Genomic DNA, 14,274 nt, shown 5'->3' with positions numbered 1-14,274 from the left:
TGACAGAGAGGAAGAGAAGAAGAGAGAAATGAAATGAAGGTAAGTAAGATACTAAAAGAATGTGAGTTAGCAAAACTAAATCAGGAAAGAGGAGTAAATAAAAGGGGAATGAGTGAGAGAGAAAGGAGTCTGATTGAGGATGCATTTACAAGAATGAGGAATGGAAGATGACTGAGAGTGAGTGAAGGGGAGTCACAGAGTGAAGGGAATGAAGGGAGTAAGGATAATATAGAAGTATTGAGGGAAAAGGAGTGAACTATAGAATAAATTGTACAACATGTTAGATAGTTTATTTTTGCTGTTCTCAGAAAATATTGAATTTCACTAAAAACAGTGAGTTCAAACTATTCATCATATGACAGCGGGAAAAAAACCCACAATCTAAAAGATTGTGTTTAAAAGAACCCATATGAACTTACAAATCACATATGTACACTAATCTTTGATTCACTTACTTTTCCTTGAGACCAAATAGTAGATCGTGAAGGTCCTTTTTGTTGGAAAATACTCTGCTGTTCTCTAAAACTTCCATTTCATCGACTTTCTATAAAAAAGCTCCAAGAACATCTGAAATATGTCTCAATGTTTTCATTTTCTCCTTGTGTTAAGTCCTGACTCTTTGCTCATTCCTTCACCTTTCCTTACGGCCAAATAGTGTCAGATATATCTGTATGTGTACAAATTACTCAAATCAAACTCTGAAATTACCGTTTTCCCAATGTTCTGAAAGAAAAGCTTGTACAACATTTTCACAATGTTTAAATATTCATATTCCCATCTCTGGATCACTCATGTTCAACATTTCCTATAATACTGATATCACTTACTATGAGATCCACTAACAGTACCTATATGAGAACTTGATTTTTTATATTATGTTGATCACTTTTACTCACAATATAATTTTAAACAGTAGACTAACTTTTATTAACTGCTCCCGTCTTTATAGGCCAATTACCTTTACTTAAATTTTGGTTCTAAAAACACTAGGTAAGAATTTTTTAAGTCAAAAGGCAAACGTTGTTTGAAAGTCAAATGAGTATCATTACACTAAGTCCAGCCTTTTCGACATTTTAAATAAGCTGTATAATGCCCTGATGTTGTCGAAGGACCGTCATGATAAATAATAGTACAGTTGCAAAGGTTCTTCTTGAAATTGATAACTGAGAAGCCACGAAATTTTTAATAGAAGTTGTCAATTTAGTTCCATCAGGTCTACATCGTTGGAACATTAAAATGACATACTGACCATAAGTTTGTATAAATAATGTGGACAGCATTGGACACTTACATTGGGTACACACCATATTATGATCAGCTGCTTTAACTAGATTATTAAAAGACACTGATTTGCAGTCTGGTAAAGTCAAATATATAAATCTTTCAGTGTCTATTCTAGTACTACTTGATAAACTACAATTAACGCAGTCATGCTGCCATTGATATGAAAGGCTAAAAAGATTTTCTACACCTTCATCTTCCAATACACCAAACATATACATTAAAAATTCCTGACAATCCTGCTGAATGTTCTGTGAAATTTTGTTTTGACCAGAACATATCTCTAAAAGATTTCGAATTTCTGAAACACTTTCTATTTTTGCTCTATCACTGCTACATTTCTCAAACACAGAATTCAATAAACCGCAGAATCTTTGATCCCGATTTTCAACAATCTGTTCTTGTAAAGTTTGAAGAGAAAAAACAACATTAACTACTACATTAGCATAGCAGTTGACACCAGAACTGTTTTCAAACTGAAATCCAACAACATCTTCTACAGAATCCTTTTTCTTTCTGCTTACAATTATAGTTTCATCTACTTTTTGGAAGTTAATTTACATAAAAACCACTGGAGACACTTTCACCAAATATAGAATAGGCCCTACTACATACCAGTCCCTACCATTTTCCCAAATTTGGTGAAATTCCATTGAGCCATTTGGGCTGTAGCCCTGTCTAAATATCCTGAGGTAAATTACATGACAAAAACACATATGAAAGTGTTAGAATTTACAACCAATTAAAATGTTACTTTCATTTTGTACTTTTATGTGCTGACATTTGATTGGTTATGTACATGAATATATATGAAAAATGAGAGGGAAACACAGCCATTTTGACTAGTACTACCTGAGGTACATTTGGAAAGGACTTTCACCCAAAACTTCAACTGCTTTGACAAAGGTAAGTTGTTAATTTGTAAGGGGAACTATGTTGTGCACTTTAAGTTAATTTGGAAAAACGTTTTCTGATAGTTATATACTGTCCCTCTGTTATAGTTATAGATTGAGATAGGCTTCTCTGTTATAGTTATGGATTGAGTTAGGCTTCTCTGGTATAATTAGGAATTTACTTAGGCTTCATCACATGCACTTTTTAATAGTTCTACTTCCTGCCTGAAACCATACACTGCCCAAAAATGACTTCACTGTTAAAAAATCAGAAGCACCTGTCTGAACTTAAACCCAACAGTACCCTAACTCTACTGATATAGTTATTTTTTATGCAATTTACAGAAAGAAAATGGAAGGGAAAGAAGAATCCAATATTATCTCTTTCGAAGTTAAGGTTGAGAACAATCCAGAAGAAAAAAAAGATGACTTGGATTTCGTGGATGACTCTCTGGACTAACAATTAATTGACTGTTTGGAATCAATAGAATCATGCAATGAAAATTATGAGGAAATTCCAGACAATCTAATGTTGGAAGTTTTATTAAATTTTGAAAAATCTGAAGAATACATTTATATTTAATAATTAAAAATAGTTTGAGACATTATTCATTTTTATATGTAATTCATGAAGTAGTACCAAAATTATTATAATATAAAGTGAGACTTATAGTATACTGTGCAACTTTTTTGTGTTATATATTAAGTTTGCTCATAGTTACTTCCTTTCTCCCACTATATTATCTCCAATGTGTATTTCACATCTCTTTTTCATCTCCTGCCTCCTTTCTCTCACTGTCTGTCTCTAATGCACCATATCACCACCAATTTCATGTAGATTCAGAAGAGAGTAAAATGTAATACTTGAAAACATCATAAGGGAGCAGGGTAGACTACCCATGATCCCCTAGGCCTTCTCAGGGAGTGCTTAAAGGATCTGTTTCTGCTTTCCTGACAGACTATGGTATAGATTCCATATACCACAATAACGTCTGTAACAACATGCAAGATATCTACAGAGGAGACAGTGTACATTGAATTTAAGACTCTGCATTGGTACCTACATGTTGGTACTTAAATCACCCACACAACACAAAAACTCTTTTCAGAGCTACCCAACTTCTAAGCACTTTAAATTATTATTTCACTGTTTCACTGGGTTTTCATCATGGTACGCTCCCCGGTGCGCGTACCGGGCGCTCCCCCCGAACAAATCGAAAAAAAAAATAATTTGCTCATTTCCCCCTTTGTTTTTGCCACCTCTTGTGTCTCGATCCTACCGAGACACAAGATGGCAGCCACTCCGGACTGTTTGGAATGTTGACAGACACCCGAGAGCCAATCAGCTTTCCGCGCGCAAACATGCGTAGCGCGGGACGTGTCCCGGTGCGCGTACCGGGGCGCGCTTATAGATATATATATTTTTTTGAACCTAAATTACTCAAAATGCACTGGAGCACATATCTTGAGACATAGCAAAGGCACATCGGGTTACCAGTCCCTAAAATTTTGCCAAGTTTGGTGGAAATCCATTTAGCCGTTCGGGCTAAAAGTGAGTCCAACCGCCCTATGGAAATTAACATGGGGAAAACACGTTTTGGGACCCCCCTTTTATCTCAGCCCCCGCTTGACGAATCCCCCCAAACTTTCAGGGAAGGAGCGGAGTGCCGCAAGGCAAATTTGAGGAAAATTTCCGGCAGATCCCTCAACCGGCGCCAAAGTTATTCCCAATAGAATGTTGCGGATTCCCTATACAAAATATTCCTAACTATAACTACCTACTGGCGACCGCCAGTATGTAATATATATATATATATATATATATGTATATATATGGTAAACATCCTTTACAACAAAACGTTTACAACGCAGTGCTATTACAACGCAGGTTTTACAACGAAAACCATTACAACGCATTGCGCTGGGGGGCGCTCTAGGATAGGGAATAGATTTAATTTACTATTAAACACCTTCCCTAGTGTCCACGGGGACTGGAGTTGGAATAGTAAATTAAACTATTCACTATCCAGCACCCCAAAGTACTATGCGTTGTAAAGGTTTGCATTGTAAAACTGGCGTTGTAACAGCATGCATGACAAAAGCATGCGCTGTAATGTCATACATCCTATATATATATATATATATATTCACAGAAAAAACCATAGGTTTTACACACGTTATAGTTAGGAAGTAGCATTTAAAAAACCTATGAAATTCACTGAAAAAACCATAGGTTTGACACATGTTATAGTTAGCTGGAAATTTTACTGACATAAAACCAATGAAATTCCACGTTATAGTTAGTTGGACTCACTATAACTTGCGCGTGCAATGCACTGCTGATGACGTCACATATTACATCACTCATGACATGGTCAGTGACATCACTCATGTTGAGGATTTCCTATGGAAACTAGGTCCTAACTATAACTACCTACTGTATATATATATTCACTGAAAAAAACATAGGTTGTAGACCATATATAGTTAGGAATTAGCATTTACAAAACCTTGAAAATTCACTGAAAAAACCATAGGTTATAGACCATATATAGTTAGGGATTAGCATTTGCAAAACCTTATTTTACTCGCACAAAACCATTGAAATTTGCATATATAGTTAGTTGCACTAACTATATATCGCGCACCCGCAATCCACTGCTGATCATGTCACATATTACATCATTCATGACATGGTCAGTGACATCACTGATGACATCACTGATGACATCTCAAATGACATCACTGATGACATCACTGATGACATCTCAAATGACATCACTGATGATATCTCATTTGACATTACTGATCACATCACTGATTATATCATTTATGTGATAATACAATGAACCTCTTCAGACTCTATTATAACCTTAGATAGAATCAGTGTAAACAGACACTCACAGACTGTCACTCATCCATGGAGTTACTCACACACCTAGTCAGTCATGCAAAAAATCAATCACACCTCAATTTCCTCAACTATACAGTTATACACACCTTACTTATTCAAACATATACTAATACAAATTTACTCTCTTATACAATCCCTGATACAAGTTTACAATGATCCATACAGCCACTCACACATTCACTGGCTCTTATGCACAGTTATTTATATATGTCAACTCTCACATGTACTGTGTTTTACATATATACTTACTTTGACATGTAGCACTGAGCTATCCATTCACTCACCAATACACTCATGCACACAGTCAACCGCCCATACAGCTGATTCCACATGCACTTTTGAACCCATACATCTAGTGAAACAACTGCTCACACATCTATGCAAAGAGTCACACACCTCCCAGCCATCCACACACACTCACTCTCCCATACAAATACTTGGGCAACCAATCAATAACCCTTATAGTTACTCATATAGCTACTAATTAACACATGCAGCAGTTTACAGAACAACAGACATAATGATGCACAAATTAAGACAGTTTAGTCACTTACCCATGCACTCAGTGAGACACATTTAATCACTCACTCATACAGTCAAGTCAAGTCAATTTTATTGTATAAAATTATTAAAAATTATTACAAAGTACATTTTGATCATCATAGAACATAAAACACATGTGTAATGTTAACTATTAAAGACTGTTAGCCATATGAAAAATAAATATCATGTATTTCAATTTGGTGCTATGATTCCCAGTTCAGCTTGCTGTAAGAGGGATTGGGCTTTCATCATGTATTTAACCCCCCTGCAGGCTAACATAGGAGATGATCCATCTAGCCATCGTATTACAGCTTGTCTACATGTCCGAATGTTCAATTTATTAAAAATGTTCTTTAAAAGCCGTCTCCTCAAATCCTTAAGCACCGGGCAAACACATAGTAAATGAGTCAATGTTTCATTCTGATATCCACATAGACGACAATGAGGGTCAGTGTGACAATTTTTCCAGGAAGGTAACAAATCCTTTGAAAACTGTAAGCCTAGTCGATGTTTTATATATCTTTGTTTTAGGGAACCATTAAAGTGGCTTTCCAGATAGGTCTGTGGCTTTATCCCGGAATATGAATTTATCACAGTCCACCCGTGTCGTCGTTTTGCGATACTTTTTTTATCTTCCAGATAGGATTCCCATTTGACCGCGTTGTTTGCTATTTTGTCAAAAGTATGTCTATCTGGCCTCGTGTCCCAAATTTCTTGAATTCCTATACAGTTCAGGGATTGGGACAAGAAACCTCCCCAACTGTTCGGCACGTGCAATTTCTGCTGGGTATCAATTTCTTTCCAGCACAGGTTGTCCATTGAGCCGTCCTCTGACAATCGTATTTTATGACAGAGTTTCACAAAGGTTCCCATACTGCGAAACTTCTGATTCAGAAGGCCGAATTCTAGACGAACCTGCGCCGGCGCTGACGATTTTGGGAGGTTTAGGACTGCCTTGTATACCTTTGTTTGTAAGCTGTTTAACAGCCCTGCTTCTTTGCCACACCAGGTGGCTAATGCGTATGACAAGGTGGGTAGGGTTTGTGCTTTTATCACTTTCAACAGGTGTGTATAATTTGGACAACTGAGTTTTTTTTGTAGTTGCCGGTATGCGTAGATCAGGGAATGTGCTTTAGCTTTTAGATCAATTTTGTGTTCTTTGTTCGTTTGTCCTCGTCCCAACTTCAGACCTAGGTACTTGTAAGATGTTTCCTCCTTTATTGGGATACTATTTGCGTACCATTTAAATTTTGGTTTTTTTGGATCCACGATGCGGACCACTTTGGTTTTGTCTTTATTCAGTTCCAGACATTCGTGTTCCAAATAGGTTACCAAGTTGTTGATCGACCTTTGCAGGCCTATTGGCGTTTGGCTCAGAACGACAATGTCATCCGCATACTGCAGGAAGGGGATAGGAATTTTTGACAAATAGGGTGGATGACATTCCCCGACCTCCATGTGACTGACAATGTCTGCCATGTAAAGGTTGAATAAACTGGGGGCCAGTACACAGCCTTGTTTTAAGCCCTGTTGTGTTCTAATTTCGGCCGTTACGCTGCTACCGTCTCCCAATTTTACTCGAGCCCAGGTGTTACTATACAAGCCTATAATAGCCTCCAGAAGCTTCTTCGGGATGCCCCATGATCTTAATTTTTCCCATAGACGGGTTCTATTCACTCTATCAAAGGCTGCTCGCAGGTCTATAAAGCAAGCATACAGTCTTGTCTTCCTTTTTTCGGCTTTTTCCTTCAGGAGAGCCAGGGTTATCAAGTTTGTTACTGTGCCGGTCCTTGGCCGAAAGCCAGTTTGGAACATGGGTATTATATTCGTGTCTTCCATCCAGTCTTGTAGAAGTGATAGTAAGCATGACCCATATAATTTTGCCTCAACATCCATCAGCGAAATCAGCCTATAGTTTCCTGGCTCATTATGGTCACCTTGTTTGAAAATGGGGTGAATTATACTCCCGTTCCAGGATCTTGGCAGTGTATTCTGGTTGTAAATTGAATTAAAGAATGGTGTTAAATATTCTGCCCAGAATTCAGGCGAATGTTTGAAGATAGAGTTTGGAAGCCCGTTGGGACCCGCTGCACCCTCTTTTTTCAGATGGTTTATTATAGCTTTCAGCTGATCTGTTGTTACTAGGGTATCAGGCACGGTGTTTACTAATTTTTCTGATTTACTAACAAGTATGTTTTCAAGTTTCCCTTTGTCCCCAATTCCACAACCCAAAGTTAGCTTCAGACTTACTTCTGGTGAATTATGACCTATTCTTAAGATAGTTTCCGCATGTTCGGAATTTCTAATGCAGGATTTGCAATCTGATTTACAGGGCCAGTTCTGACCATCCATTTTGTCGATAAACATGTTTTTAACATGCTGAGTCCACTTGCTTTCTCCAATGCCTGCCTCCTGTCTTAGGGTATTCCCCTTTGTCAATTTATTAATAATACCCCAAAATGTTCTGGCATTATTGTGTTTCCCGGCAATTAGTAATTTTGTCCACATTTCCTCTTGGTACGATGTTTTTGCGCTACTCAGCATGATATTATATCTTTTCCGCATGACTTTCAGTTTTGACTTATCTGGTTTTATTCCACGTTTTATCAATAGTACCTGTTTTCGAACTTCTCGTGCGATTTTTCTTTTTTCCTCTCTCAAGGTGATGTTATACCAAGGCTTTTTCCCAGTATTGATTCTTCTCGAATTCTGATTTATAATTGGGGGATTTCTTGTTACTGCTTCACATAGATGTTCCCATGTTTTTACCGGGTTTTCTTTTTCTTCCGATGTTAGTCTGAGCAGTTCATTTTTGAATTTATCCATTGTTGGTTTTATATCTTTACCTCCCCATTTCAGTTTACGTAGATTGAATTTTTCGGTGTACTGGATGACGGTCTTTTGTTTTTCCGTCTTGCTGACCAACATTTTTATTTTGGTAATTAGAGGAAGATGGTCGCTTTCCACACGTTGCTCCACCGAAAATGAGCTCACCATCGATATCAAGCTGTTGCTCATTATTGTGAAGTCAATTGTTGACTTTCGATTACCGCTTACAAAAGTTATAGGTGTGCCGCTGACCACACTATTTTTCTTGTTCAGGATAAAAAGGCCCAGTTTTCCGAGAGCTTGAGTTATTTTGTCATCTTTTGTTAGATTACTATTGAAGTCCCCTGAGATGATCATGGAATGCGACGCATGAGTGCTTTGCAAAGCCCTGATCAAGGTTAGTAGTATTATCAGTTTTTCATTTTTCTCTTTCTTTTCCGGGTGTATATAAACGTTAAGCACTAACAGATTGCAAATATCTGAACCAGAGTCCAACTTCTCCGTGAGTTTTATTGCTTGTATCCAGTTTACCACAGTGTCTAATTCTTCCGATTGCCATCTATATTGTTGGGCGATATACGTTGATAAGCCTCCTCTAGGATGACCAAATTTAGAGAGTTTTTCCGCAAGGACATGAAACTCGATATAACCCGGGATGGAAACTTGGCGCAGGTTCCAGGTTTCTTGTAGCAATATTAAGTCGTGTTGATCCAAGAAATTTGCGGTTTCATGGTTGTGCCCCATACTATTAAAACCATGAACATTCCAGGAACAGAGGCTGATCATGTGTGGGTTTGCAGCCGTGGTCTCCTTTTTGTTACCAACTGTTATCCGTGGATGTAGTGTTGTATCGTCTTTTAGGTGACCGGACATGTTAGGAACATTTGTTGCTCAAAACCGATGCCACCCAAGACCAATCTGTAATCTGTTCCTGAGCGCCTCCTTGCACCGATGCATTTTTGTGTCTCCTTATATCTTGTAATTTTTTTTGTGGAGTTACTGAACAAGCTCCCATTAGGCATGATTTTTGGGTGTTCTCCTCTTCCAGTTTTTTTTTACCAATACTTATGTTTTTTAGAAGTGGAAATGGATATTTTTTCCGTTCGTCCCGCCTCAGTGCTATGCCCCAGGCTTCAAAGGACGTGCTCATTGCAAGTATTCTGTCAACTATGTCCTTAGATGACCAGGTGGTTAAGGACTCTTCTACCTCTGAATTATTTTTTGTGTGCATAAATTCTACGGACAGAAGATCTTGGGATGCTATATCGTCCAGTTCTGGAATTTCTCTTAGTAGCCGCATTATATTACCTCTATTCAGAAAGTCTTGGCGCCCTGTTGTCTGGTATTCAGGTATGAATGCCAGTTTATTGTTAGTTTCTGCTTGTGTTTCTGAGCTCAATTTTGCATTTTTTTCTTCTTCTGATTTTGTATTTTGTGTTGTTTCACCTTTTACATTTATTCTTCTCCCTTGACTCAGAGTTTTTATTGTTATTTCTTCATATGAATTGTCTGTTCTTTTAGGGTGGGTAATGGGTTCATTAATCCTGTCCGTGTTTTTCTCAATCTTCGTATTTTGAAGTATTTGGGTACACGTTATTTGTTTATTTGCTCGATGGATACTGCAGGTTCGTCCATCTTCGTTTGAATTAATTTTTATTGGTGTTCTTCTGTTTTCCTTTTCATCTGCTCTTTTTGTGGATTGCCTTTGGTTATTTTTATCTATTATATTTTGTTTAGTGTCGACGTTAGTTGGGTCATTTTGGGACCTTATGTCATGGTTTGCTGGTTTGGCCTGGGGTATTTGTATTTCGTCTATCTGGTGAATTGTTACAATCTGATTTATACAGGCCTCTTGGTTTAAGACCCTTTCGTCAATCTCGTCTTGAGTCTTATCTTTATCCTGTGTTCGTGGGATTTTTTTTTGTTTCTTTTTCTGGCTTTTCAATTGTTTAATCCCTTGTTTGTGATTTGGGTTTATGGAGGTTGAGAGGATTGATGATTCTGTAATCCGGCTATTCCCATTCGCTGCACTTGACTGGGCTAATTGGTCTGGGGACATGCCTATATGATTTGAAACAGATACTTCAGAAGCTGGTTTTTCTTTCTTAGTGTTGGTATGGTGAAAGATGGGATACGTATGAATGACTGTCGGAGGTTGGAATTTAAGTTGTGCCCTCCCTTTCCTGGCGCGCTTTCTTTGTCTTTTTGTTAACTTGACTTTAGTCTGGGTTGATGCACGTTGAACGTCCTCTGTTTGACCTGCTTCGTTGTCAGATTTTTCTTTACTTAACTTGCTTATCTCTTCCTCTACACAGCTGTTTTGGGTAGTGTCTCTTACTATGTGTTGGCTCCCAATTTCAACGTCAGATTTTATTGCCCCTTTACTGCTCGTAGTTTTGATGTTGTGTTTTATATCCACTGATGATTGAACCGCCCTTAGTATGTCATTTAAAATTACTGGTAAGTTTGACATATTATCCACTAATTTGCCACATACACAGCTTGGCTGGATTGTCTCTTTGTGGAATCCCTTGTCAACCCTCCCTAAAAGCAGGGTTGCCATATGGTCCAGCCTGGTGTTTATACCTGCAATATGACCCGCAATTAGATTTATTAAGTCAATCTGAACGTCCATTTTATCAGACTGGAAGTTCAGTGCTTTAATTGCCTGGTCTAAGGTGTTTAATAATGTTTTACTCCATGGGGTCTTATCTTCTTCTCTGAACGGTGTTTCCTGTACATCTGATTCTTCATCTGCCCTACTCATAGATGATATCATAATAGGAGATTCCTGGTTTAAATTGTTTTTAGACCATCCTTTAGTTTTGTTTTGGCCTTTGTCCCGTTCGTGGGGGTTGACACTTGAATGCAATGGTGTAGATTCCAGCCTTCCATTACCACCTGGTCCGTTATTCTGGTATTCTTGTGATCTATAATTGGCTTGCGGACCTTGGATGATCTTTAGGGATGCTTCTAACTGGGGTTGGGAGTTTTTCTCCATTCCTGTTTGTATGTCCAAGATTATGTCGTCAGGTAAGGAAAAGGAGGTTGGCCATGAGTCATCCAGTGCTGCATTTTGCCCGGCCGCCAAATTATTCCCCATTTTTTCTTCTTTCACCTTGCCCTTGTCCTTGGTCTTTATTTCCTTATCTGATTCATGAGTTTGAGAGTCATTCTTATTTATTTGAGCTATTACCACAATGGACTTGCCAGAGTTACTATTTTGCTTGGCGAAAGACCGAGAGGTTTGTTGTTGGTCTATTGGGTTGTTTGTTGGACTACTCTCACTATGAAAGTCCTGTGAGTCTTTTTTCTTCTCCTTCATGCTATTTGATGGTAACTGCACATTCTCTTTTACACTTGGCACTGGTGTGATTGGGCTGGGTTGGAGGGCTTCTTCCTTTGTTTGCCCGTAAATTGACGCCATGGGGTCCTTTAGATAGAAGAATTTTTGAATCCCAATATTACTTTGTTTTGAACTTGGAGCTGTTAGCTCAGGTGCCGACACTAGTCTCTCTCTTTGTTGTGCCATCCTCTTCCTTTTTCTACTTGACTTTTGTGTGCCCTGGTTCCTGTCTTCATCGTCTTTTTTTGACCTTACACTTATGTTGTGCCGCACTTTTCCAGATCTCATTCTTTCAGGTTTATTTAATAAGGTCCGTCAGAGATCGTCTGATTTGTGTTTTCTTAGACTGTGGCTTCTAGATTTTATTTTTTCTACTTTTTTTTTTTTTCTTTCTCCTTCTTGGCTTCCTTCTGATTTGTGCCTCGTCGTATATTTGTATATTTACCAGGCCTTCCCAAGCCTTCCACAGTACTAGTCAGGCCGAAGTCCTGCTGTCTGTGCCCGTTGTACCACCTATGCCGCCTCTACCACCTCTACTCCAATTCCCACTCCACTCCACCTCCACTCCCCCTCCCAAGCCTGTCTGTCCCTCTGAAATGGAATAGCTGCCGTCAGGGAGGATAGCGAGGTGTGGTTTGCGGAGTGTATTGTATGAGGTGGGGTGACTACTGGCTTGGAGGCACTTTGGAAGTCAACTTTACCAGGTATATGGTAGGTGGTAGAGCCTGGTGGAGCCCTTGTGTCAGATATTTAACACGCAGTTAGTCTGCTGTTATTCTGTTATTTTGTTGTTAGGCTGCCAATAGTCTGCCACAACTGTTAAGCAGCTCGTCCGGAAGATCTTTCCATTAGTTACATGTTTGTCCGAGAGGGCGATTTAGTAATTCTTTATAAAAATGCTTAAAATGCTAAAGGAAAAGTATTTAAGAAAAATACATAAAATGCTTATTAAACGCGTTTAAAATGCGTTAAAGATGCTGCCAATAATACAGCCAGTGCGAAAACCTCCCACCCGTGAGGGCCTGCTGCAGCTGTAGCTATAATCAGTAACCTGGACTGTCAAGTCTTTCGTTTTCGTTTTTATTCTGTTTCTCCTGCACTGTTTTTAGCTCTCTGCTGCGCTCTACTGACCACTGGCAGCAACACTCTTCAAGTTCAAAAGATCGAAAGCTCAATATTCGAATTCAATATTCCATAAAATCAGTGGAACGGCCAGCAGTCCAAGTGCCGAGAATGATATGGGGTGAGAATTGACTCGAACCCCGGTCAGCTTGCCACAGACTGTAGTGGCTGCCCGCCGTCCGTTCAGACACTCCCTCGCCTCCCTTCCTTGTTCATACTGTAGACTCACACTGCAGGTGGGGATTGTGTTCGATTATGGCCAGACACAAGAGGCAGGGGGGAGAGCGTCCAGAAACACTGGTGCAATACGCCTCACCTCGTCTCGCCGCCGTGTCCGTCTGCTGTCCGGTGATGCCCCTGCGGCCCCCGAGGCTTAACGCCGCTTACCGCCAGTAATTCGCCAGTGATTCGCGGAAGCTCACACCAGGGGAGGCCAGGGGAGGCGGTTTTTACCAAGCGATCAACTTGGCACGACCGCTGAAATGGCGATGGCGTCTTGCTCGCAGTCTCGACTGCCACTGCTCCGTTCTGCTCTGCTGCTCTGCTCTGCTTGCACACTAGCGCCCTCTGCTCACCTGTCTCTCGTTTCTTGCTTCTTGCTCTCGCACTCCTGGTCACCTGCAGCTAAGCTGCAGGGCTCAGTCCGAGGATCGATCCGCTCACCAGGGCTCACCAGGGTTCTCCGTGCAGCCTCCAGCAACCTCTGTGGCCTCCGGGGCTCCGAGGCTCTCCCTCGGCACCAACACGGGTCTGATACGACACCAAAGCCGCTTCACGACGTCGGTTCTGCTTCAGGTTTGAAGGTCTGCAGTTTGTAGTTTTGCGGCTTCTCAAACCCCTCACGATTCTCAGGGGCCGCTACCGCAGCAGCCGCTGCTGCTCTCCTGCTTTCCTGCTCTCCTGCTTTCCCGCTCTCACTGCGGGCTTCACGCAAAACCAGGACCGGACTCATACAGTCAGTCATGCACCTACTAAATCCTTCATCCAGACACTTATACATCCACTCATTCTTCAATATGTAAGACATATTTTAACTCTACAGAAACATACAGTCACTGGATGTTGTCATCAGTGATGTCATCAGTGATGTCACTGACCATGTCATGAATGATGTAATATGTGACATGATCAGCAGTGGATTGCGGGTGCGCGATATATAGTTAGTGCAACTAACTATATATGCGAATTTCAATGGTTTTGTGCAAGTAAAATAAGGTTTTGTAAATGCTAATCCCTAACTATATATGGTCTATAACCTATGGTTTTTTCAGTGAATTTTCAAGGTTTTGTAAATGCTAATTCCTAACTATATATGGTCTATAACCTATGTTTTTTTCAGTGAATTT

The 14,274-nt window shown here is 39.7% G+C and overlaps 1 protein-coding gene across 1 annotated transcript in view; it reads left to right on the top strand.

The window, feature by feature from the left end:
- LOC147727885 (neuronal acetylcholine receptor subunit alpha-7-like) overlaps positions 1–14,274 on the top strand; it is a 1,417,517-nt gene that overhangs the window by 357,830 nt on the left and 1,045,413 nt on the right. The window lies entirely within an intron of this gene.

This window comes from Lissotriton vulgaris, chromosome 3_1 (assembly GCF_964263255.1).
Source record: "Lissotriton vulgaris chromosome 3_1, aLisVul1.2, whole genome shotgun sequence".
Lineage (NCBI taxonomy): Eukaryota > Metazoa > Chordata > Amphibia > Caudata > Salamandridae > Lissotriton > Lissotriton vulgaris.
Note: the sequence above shows the minus strand (reverse complement) of the source record. Positions and strands in the feature narration are given on the sequence as shown.